General features: G+C 38.7%; 1 pseudogene; it reads right to left on the bottom strand.

The window, feature by feature from the left end:
- LOC131820678 (ADP-ribosylation factor-like protein 1) overlaps positions 1-8,797 on the bottom strand; it is a 136,481-nt pseudogene extending 127,684 nt beyond the window's left edge.
- Positions 8,798-9,492: the final 695 nt, after the last annotated feature.

A 9,492-nucleotide genomic window follows, 5' to 3' on the forward strand; every position in this document is an offset into this window, starting at 1 on the left:
CTGAGGAGTGGGGCCCTGGGCTCTCGGCTCCTCCGGGCCGGAGACCAGGAGGCCGCCATTTGTATTCCCGTCCTCTGGAACTCTACGGAAAGCGCTCAGGGAACAAAAGCTCCTGAAAGCAAACCCGAGCGGAATACTCACCCCGGCCCCGGGTAAGGGCGGTGTAATTCCGCCTGGGGCAAAGACACTTGAGAATCACTACAACAGGCCCCTCCCCCAGAAGATCAACAAGAAATCCAGCCAAGACCAAGTTCACCTACCAAGGAGTGCGGTTTCAATACCAAGGAGAGCAGCAGAATTCCAGAGGAGGAGAAAGCCAAGCACGGAACTCATGGCTTTTTCCCTGTGATTTTTTTTTAGTCTTGCAGTTAATTTAATTTTTTCTTTTTCATTTTTTGTTGTTTTTTTTTTTCTCGCCTTCGGGTAAATTTTTTTTTAACTGTTACCTTTTTCTTTTTTAATGATTTTTTACTAGTTTATCTAATATATATATTTTTTCTTTTTTACATTTTTCTTAGGTGTTTTCTTTTTTTTTAATTCTTTTCTTTTCTTTTTTTTTTTCTTTTTTTTTTATTTCTTCCTTTTTGAACCTCTTTTTATCCCCTTTCTCCCCCCTCACGATTTTGGATCTCTTCTAATTTGGTTAAAGCATATTTTCCTGGGGGTGTTGCCAACCTTTTAGTATTTTACTTGCCCCTTCATATATCCTTATCTGGAAAAAATGACAAGACGGAAAAATTCAACACAAAAAAAAGAACAAGAGGCAGTACCGAAGGCTAGGGACCTAATCTATACAGACATTGGTAATATGTCAGATCTAGAGTTCAGAATGACAATTCTCAAGGTTCTAGCCGGGCTCGAAAAAGGCATGGAAGATATTAGAGAAACCCTCTCGAGAGATATAAAAGCCCTTTCTGGAGAAATAAAAGAACTAAAATCTAACTAAGTTGAAATAAAAAAATCTATTAATGAGGTGCAATCAAAAATGAAGGCTCTCACTGCTAGGATAAATGGGGCAGAAGAAAGAATTAGTGATATAGAAGACCAAATGACAGAGAATAAAGAAGCTGAGCAAAAGAGGGACAAACAGCTACTGGACCACGAGGGGAGAATTCGAGAGATAAGTAACACCATAAGACGAAACAACATTAGAATAATTGGGATTCCAGAAGAAGAAGAAAGAGAGAGGGGAGCAGAAGGTATACTGGAGAGAATTATTGGGGAGAATTTCCCCAATATGGCAAAGGGAACGAGCATCAAAATTCAGGAGGTTCAGAGAACGCCCCTCAAAATCAATAAGAATAGGCCCACACCCCATCACCTAATAGTAAAATTTACAAGTCTCAGTGACAAAGAGAAAATCCTGAAAGCAGCCCGGGAAAAGAAGTCTGTAACATACAATGGTAAAAATATTAGATTGGCAGCTGACTTATCCACAGAGACCTGGCAGGCCAGAAAGAGCTGGCATGATATTTTCAGAGCACTAAATGAGAAAAACATGCAGCCAAGAATACTATATCCAGGTAGGCTATCATTGAAAATAGAAGGAGAGATTAAAAGCTTCCAGGACAAACAAAAACTAAAAGAATTTGCAAACACCAAACCAGCTCTACAGGAAATATTGAAAGGGGTCCTCTAAGCAAAGAGAGAGCCTACAAGTGGTAGATCAGAAAGGAACAGAGACCATATACAGTAACAGTCACCTTACAGGCAATACAATGGCACTAAATTCATATCTCTCAATAGTTACCCTGAATGTTAATGGGCTAAATGCCCCTGTCAAAAGACACAGGGTATCAGAATGGATACAAAAACAAAATCCATCTATATGTTGACTCCAAGAAACTCAGTTTAAGCCCGAAGATACCTCCAGATTTAAAGTGAGGGGGTGGAAAAGAATTTACCATGCTAATGGACATCAGAAGAAAGCAGGAGTGGCAATCCTGATATCAGATCAATTAGATTTTAAGCCAAAGACTATAATAAGAGATGAGGAAGGACACTATATCATACTCAAAGGGTCTGTCCAACAAGAAGATTTAACAATTTTAAATATCTATGCCCCCAACGTGGGAGCAGCCAACTATATAAACCAATTAATAACAAAATCAAAGAAACACATCAACAATAATACAATAATAGTAGGGGACTTTAACACTCCCCTCACTGAAATGGACAGATCATCCAAGCAAAAGATCAGCAAGGAAATAAAGGCCTTAAACGACACACTGGACCAGATGGACATCACAGATATATTAAGAATATTTCATCCCCAAGAAACAGAATACACATTGTTCTCTAGTGCACATGGAACATTCTCCAGAATAGATCACATCCTCGGTCCTAAATCAGGACTCAACCAGTATCAAAAGATTGGGATCATTCCCTGCATATTTTCAGACCACAATGCTCTAAAGCTAGAACTCAACCACAAAAGGAAGTTTGGAAAGAACCCAAATACATGGAGACTAAACAGCATCCTTCTAAAGAATGAATGGGTCAACCGGGAAATTAAAGAAGAATTGAAAAAAATCATGGAAACAAATGATAATGAAAATACAACGGTTCAAAATCTGTGGGACACAACAAAGGCAGTCCTGAGAGGAAAATATATAGCAGTACAAGCCTTTCTCAAGAAACAAGAAAGGTCTCAGGTACACAACCTAACCCTACACCTAAAGGAGCTGGAGAAAGAACAAGAAAGAAACCCTAAGCCCAGCAGGAGAAGAGAAATCATAAAGATCAGAGCAGAAATCAATGAAATAGAAACCAAAAAAACAATAGAACAAATCAACGAAACTAGGAGCTGGTTCTTTGAAAGAATTAATAAAATTGATAAACCCCTGGCCAGACTTATCAAAAAGAAAAGAGAAAGGACCCAAATAAATAAAATCATGAATGAAAGAGGAGAGATCACAACTAACACCAAAGAAATACAAACTATTATAAGAACATACTATGAGCAACTCTACGCCAATAAATTTGACAATCTGGAAGAAATGGATGCATTCCCAGAAACATATAAACTACCACAACTGAACCAGGAAGAAATAGAAAGCCTGAACAGACCCATAAGCAGTAAGGAGATTGAAACAGTCATTAAAAATCTCCAAACAAAGAAAAGCCCAGGGCCAGACAGCTTCCTGGGGGAATTCTACCAAACATTTAAAGAAGAACTAATTCCTATTCTCCTAAAACTGTTCCAAAAAATAGAAATGGAAGGAAAACTTCCAAACTCATTTTATGAGGCCAGCATCACCTTGATCCCAAAACCAGACAAGGATCCCACCAAAAAAGAGAGCTATAGACCAATATCCTTGATGAACACAGATGCGAAAATACTCAACAAAATACTAGCCAATAGGATTCAACAGTACATTAAAAGGATTATTCACCACGACCAAGTGGGATTTATTCCAGGGCTGCAAGGTTGGTTCAACATCCGCAAATCAGTCAATGTGATACAACACATCAATAAAAGAAAGAACAAGAACCATATGACACTCTCAATAGATGCTGAAAAAGCATTTGACAAAGTACAGCATCCCTTCCTGATCAAAACTCTTCAAAGTGTAGGGATAGAGGGCACATACCTCAATATCATCAAAGGCATCTATGAAAAACCCACCGCAAATATCATTCTCAATGGAGAAAAACTGAAAGCTTTTCCGCTAAGGTCAGGAACATGGCAGGGATGTCCATTATCACCACTGCTATTCAACATAGTACTAGAAGTCCTAGCCTCAGCAATCAGACAACAAAAGGAAATTAAAGGCATCCAAATCGGCAAAGAAGAAGTCAAATTATCACTCTTCGCAGATGATATGATACTATATGTGGAAAACCCAAAAGACTCCACTCCAAAACTGCTAGAACTTATACAGGAATTCAGTAAAGTGTCAGGATATAAAATCAATGCACAGAAATCAGTTGCATTTCTCTACACCAACAGCAAGACAGAAGAAAGAGAAATTAAGGAGTCAATCCCATTTACAATTGCATCAAAACCATAAGATACCTAGGAATAAACCTAACCAAAGAGACACAGAATCTATACTCAGAAAACTATAAAGTACTCATGAAAGAAATTGAGAAAGACACAAAGAAATGGAAAAATGTTCCATGCTCCTGGATTGGAAGAATAAATATTGTGAAAATGTCTGTGCTACCTAAAGCAATCTACACATTTAACGCAATTCCTATCAAAGTACCATCCATCTTTTTCAAAGAAATGGAACAAATAATGCTAAAATTTATATGGAACCAGAAAGACCTCGAATAGCCAAAGGGATATTGAAAAAGAAAGCCAACGTTGGTGGCATCACAATTCCGGACTTCAAGCTCTATTACAAAGCTGTCATCATCAAGACAGCATGGTGCTGGCACAAAAACAGACACATAAATCAATGGAACAGAATAGAGAGCCCAGAAATAGACCCTCAACTCTACAGTCAACTAATCTTCGACAAAGCAGGAAAGAATGTCCAATGGAAAAAAGACAGCCTTTTCAATAAATGGTGCTGGGAAAATTGGACAGCCACATGCAGAAAAATGAAATTGGACCATTTCCTTACACCACACACAAAAATAGACTCAAAATGGATGAAGGACCTCAATGTGTGAAAGGAATCCATCAAAATCCTTGAGGAGAACACAGGCAGCAACTTCTTCGACCTCTGCCGCAGCAACATCTTCCTTGGAACAACGCGAAAGGCAAGGGAAGCAAGGGAAAAAATGAACTATTGGGATTTCATCAAGATCAAAAGCTTTTGCACAGCAAAGGAAACAGTTAACAAAATCAAAAGACAACTGACAGAAAGGGAGAAGATATTTGCAAACGACATATCAGATAAAGGACTAGTGTCCAGAATCTATAAAGAACTTAGCAAACTCAACACCCAGAGAACAAATAATCCAATCAAGAAATGGGCAGAGGACATGAGCAGACATTTCTGCAAAGAAGACATCCAGATGGCGAACAGACACATGAAAAAGTGCTCCATATCACTCGGCATCAGGGAAATACAAATCAAAACCACAATGAGATATCACCTCACACCAGTCAGAATGGCTAAAATCAACAAGTCAGGAAATGACAGATGCTGGCGAGGATGCGGAGAAAGGGGAACCCTCCTACACTGTTGGTGGGAATGCAAGCTGGTGCAGCCACTCTGGAAAACAGCATGGAGGTTCCTCAAAATGTTGAAAATAGAATTGCCCTATGACCCAGCAATTGCACTATTGGGTATTTACCCTAAAGATACAAACGTAGTGATCCAAAGGGGCACGTGCACCCGAATGTTTATAGCAGCAATGTCCACAATAGCCAAACTATGGAAAGAACCTAGATGTCCATCAACAGATGAATGGATCAAGAAGATGTGGTATATATACACAATGGAATACTATGCAGCCATCAAAAGAAATGAAATCTTGCCATTTGCGACAACATGGATGGAACTAGAGCGTATCATGCTTAGCGAAATAAGTCAAGCGGAGAAAGACAACTATCATATGATCTCCCTGATATGAGGAAGTGGTGATGCAACATGGGGGCTTAAGTGGGTAGGAGAAGAATCAATGAAACAAGATGGGATTGGGAGGGAGACAAACCATAAGTGACTCTTAATCTCACAAAACAAACTGAGGGTTGCTGGGGGGAGGGGATTTGGGAGAAGGGGGTGGGATTATGGACATTGGGGAGGGTATGTGCTTGGGTGAGTGCTGTGAAGTGTGTAAACCTGGTGATTCACAGACCTGTACCCCTGGGGATAAAAATATATGTTTATAAAAAATAAAAAATTAATTAAAAAAAATTAAAAAAAAAAGAAATGGGCAGAAGACATGAATAGACATTTTTCCAAAGAAGACATACAGATAACTGACAGACACATGAAAAGATGCTGGGATCTCATCATCAGGAGACTGAAAAATTAAAACTACAATGACATATCCCCTTACACCTGTCAGAATGGCTACAATCCACAGTACAAGAAACAACAGATGTTGGCAAGGTTGTGGAGAAAGAGGAACCCTCCTGCACTGTTGGTGGGAATGCAAGCTAGTGCAGCCACTCTAGAGAACCATATAGAGTTTCCTCAGAAAGTTACAAATAAAACTATGCCACAATCCAGCAATTGCACTACTAGGTATTTACCCAAAGAATGCAAAAATACTAATTCAAAGGGATACATGCACCTCAGTGTCTATAGCAGCATTATCTACAATAGCCAAACTATAGAAATAGCCTAAGTATCCATCAACAAATGAATAGATTTTTAAAAAAGAGAGAGATGATATGTAATGGAATATTACTTAGCCATAAAAAAGAATGAAATCTTGCCATTTTCAACAACATAGATGGAGCTAGAGAGTATTATTCTAAATGAAATAAGTCAGAGAAAGACAAATACCATATGATTTCACTCATATGTGGAATTTAAGAAACAAAACAAGTGAGCAAAAGGAAAAAAAGAGAGAGAGAAAAAAAGAGAGAGAGGCAAACCAAGAGACTCTGAGCTGTAGAGAACAAACTTATGGTTACCAGTAAGGAAGTGGGTAGGGCAATGGGTGAAACAGGTGATGGGGATTAAGGAGAGCACCTGTAATGAGCATCAAGTGTTGTATGGAACTAATTGTACTAATTGTATACCTGGAAATAATATAACCTTGCATGTTAACCAATTGGAATTTAAATAAAAACTTAAAATTTTTTTTCATCCCTTTTTATGGCTGAGTAATATTCCATTGTGTATATATACCACCTTTTGTTTATTCATTTATCCATCAGTGAACATTTGGGTTATTTCTACCTTTTGCCTATCATGAATATTGTTGCTATGGAAATGAGGGTGCTATACCTGTTTGAATCCCTGCTTTCAACTCCTTTACATATACATCCATCGATGAGTGGGACTGGTGAATCATATGGTAATGCTATGTTTTACTTTTTCAGGAACCAGCATACTATTTTCCACAGCAGCTCTACCATTTTACATTCTCACCAGCCAAGCACAAGTGTTCCAATTTCTCCATACCATTGCTTATAGTTGTTGTTTTCTAGTTTTTTTTTTAATAATAGCCATCCTAATGAGTATAAAAATGTGTTTTTGGGGGGGCGCCTGGGTGGCTCACTTGTTTAAGCCTCTGCCTTTGGCTCAGGTCATGATCTCAGGGTTCTGGGATCGAGCCCCACATCAGGCTCTCTGCCCAGCGGGGAGCCTGCTTCCCCCTCTCTCTCTGCCTGCCTTCTCCCTACTTGTGATCTGTATCAAATAAATAAATAAAAACCTTTTTTAAAAAATGTGTTTTTTTTAATGCCCCTCCTGTGATTCTAATGTGTAAACAGGGGGAACAAAAAAAAAAAAAAAAAAGCATGGGGCACGTGTCCGAGGCTCAATTTTTCGTCTGGGTAAAATGAAAAATAAAATCTAACTTTAAGGGTTGATGTGATGATTAAATGAGTGCCCAATAAAAAGCAATCAACAAATGTTGGTCCCTCTCTCATCCCCTTAGATTTCTACTAAACTTCCTCCCTCAATGTCCAGGAAAGGTCTATGAAGTTTTTAAACTATGTAGCTTTGACAAAGGGCTGATGTCAACTTCAGTTTTGCTTTACCTATAGATCTTGCAACAGATGTCAAATGTGTCCTCGATTACATCTAAATAGCACTGCACCTGCACCCAGCTTTCCTTTCAAATGAAGTTCTCATCAGTTCTATTATTAAAAAAAACAAGGAGCAGCTGTAACACTCATGGAACCAGTGGGATTACACTTTAAAATTATAGCTCTGCCAAGAGTTTTAGTTTATTGAATAACTCCAACAAGTTGTCCAATTAAATTAATAGACTGCTCTGGTACCATAAAATCCTGAAATACTTGGCAAATAGCGGTAACAAAATATTTTGCGAGTAAAGTGTACTTGTATGACACCTTAGAAATGCTTCCGGAGATAAGCAATGAAGGTGCTTATTTTTAATTAGTGTGTTTTCTTTCATCTCTCAGTCACAACCATGGATTACTTCATTGGTTGAACATTCATTACGCATCCTTTGTGAAATGCTGAAGATCTGCAATAATCGTATTACTGGGCATCCAACGCGAAGCTCCAAGAACCACAAACCGATCGGTCGACTATTTAATATCCAAGGAGTCTGCAACAAAACACTGAACAATTGACTTGCAACAAAGCTAAAAATCAAACTACATTAAAGAATAGGTGTTCAAGCTGGACTTTCTAAAATATGCTCCACAACCATGGATCAATGAAATATTGGAAAACCCAAACAAATTGCAGCTCGCTGATACGTGTTTATCCCTACAGTGTCACAATGTGGCCAATCAAAACAAAACAACTGTATAAAGTGGTTTTCTAGAGCGAAGTCAAAAATTTGTTAAAACAAAGAAAACTTCTAGCAATTTTCGGTTTGTTCAGATTAAACGATTCACAGATTTCACATGTCCTTCTATATAAACCCAAATTTTGAAAGGTCAACCCTAGGTAAAATTCAAAATAAACAGCTTCTGATTGGCAGGCTTCACTTCTCCAGGCTTCCTCCCTTATACTTCACTTGCTTTTCCTTGTGGGGCCACAGATGCTGTTAAGTGAATCCATTAGGTGACTTAATGTATACTGGCCAGTTGAGGAAGAACTAACACTTAGGCTGAGATCTAAAGCAGAGCTTCTCAAATTTTTCTATGTACATGACTCACCTGAAGAGTTTGTTTTAGTGCAGACTCTGATTCATGAGGGCTAGAGTAGAACCTGAGTCCTAACAAGCATCCCCAGATGCCCATGTTGCTGGGTTGGGACACCACATAGAGTAGCAAGGATACAAGTGAATGCTAGACAACAAGGGAGAGTGAGTGCATCACAGCTCAGGCGACCCCGACTGAGCTCACAAATCTGAGTAAAGAAGAATATGATTGAGACAGATGAGTGCTGGTGTGAGGGATGAGGCTGAAAAGGTAGATAGAATGTGTTAAGTGCCTACTAGATACTAAGCACCAGGGTAGGCTCTGAGTAAATAGTAATAAAGAAGGCAAACCTAGTCCCTCTATCCTTAGAGCCTGCAATCTAGCAGAATTACCTTGTGAGTGGGAAACCGTTAATGATATTTAAACAGAGAAGAGACACGAGCTAACTGAAATCTTTAAAGGATCTCTCTGAATGGTCTGTAGAGAAGGTAGTGGAAGCGTACAAAGCTAGAAAGAGGAGTTTATGTTTGCAGACCAAGTGGGAGAGGTCAAGGGGGGGGGGGGCAGGAGAAGATTATTGTAGCATATGTTTTTGAGATAGAATAGCAGAGCTGGATTGCAAACAGTTATGGTAGAAGTGTGGCAGGAACAAAGAAGCATCAAGGTTTATTATTCATTATTTCTGGCAGAAGCAAGTAAGTAAAAGAAAGTAATTTCTATGAAAAACAATAAAACTGGAGAAGAAATAAATAGGAAGGAATAGATATAGGAAGAGGCATAAGCTTGAGGGCAGA

Source organism: Mustela lutreola, chromosome 18, assembly GCF_030435805.1.
Source record: "Mustela lutreola isolate mMusLut2 chromosome 18, mMusLut2.pri, whole genome shotgun sequence".
Classification (NCBI taxonomy): Eukaryota; Metazoa; Chordata; class Mammalia; order Carnivora; family Mustelidae; genus Mustela; species Mustela lutreola.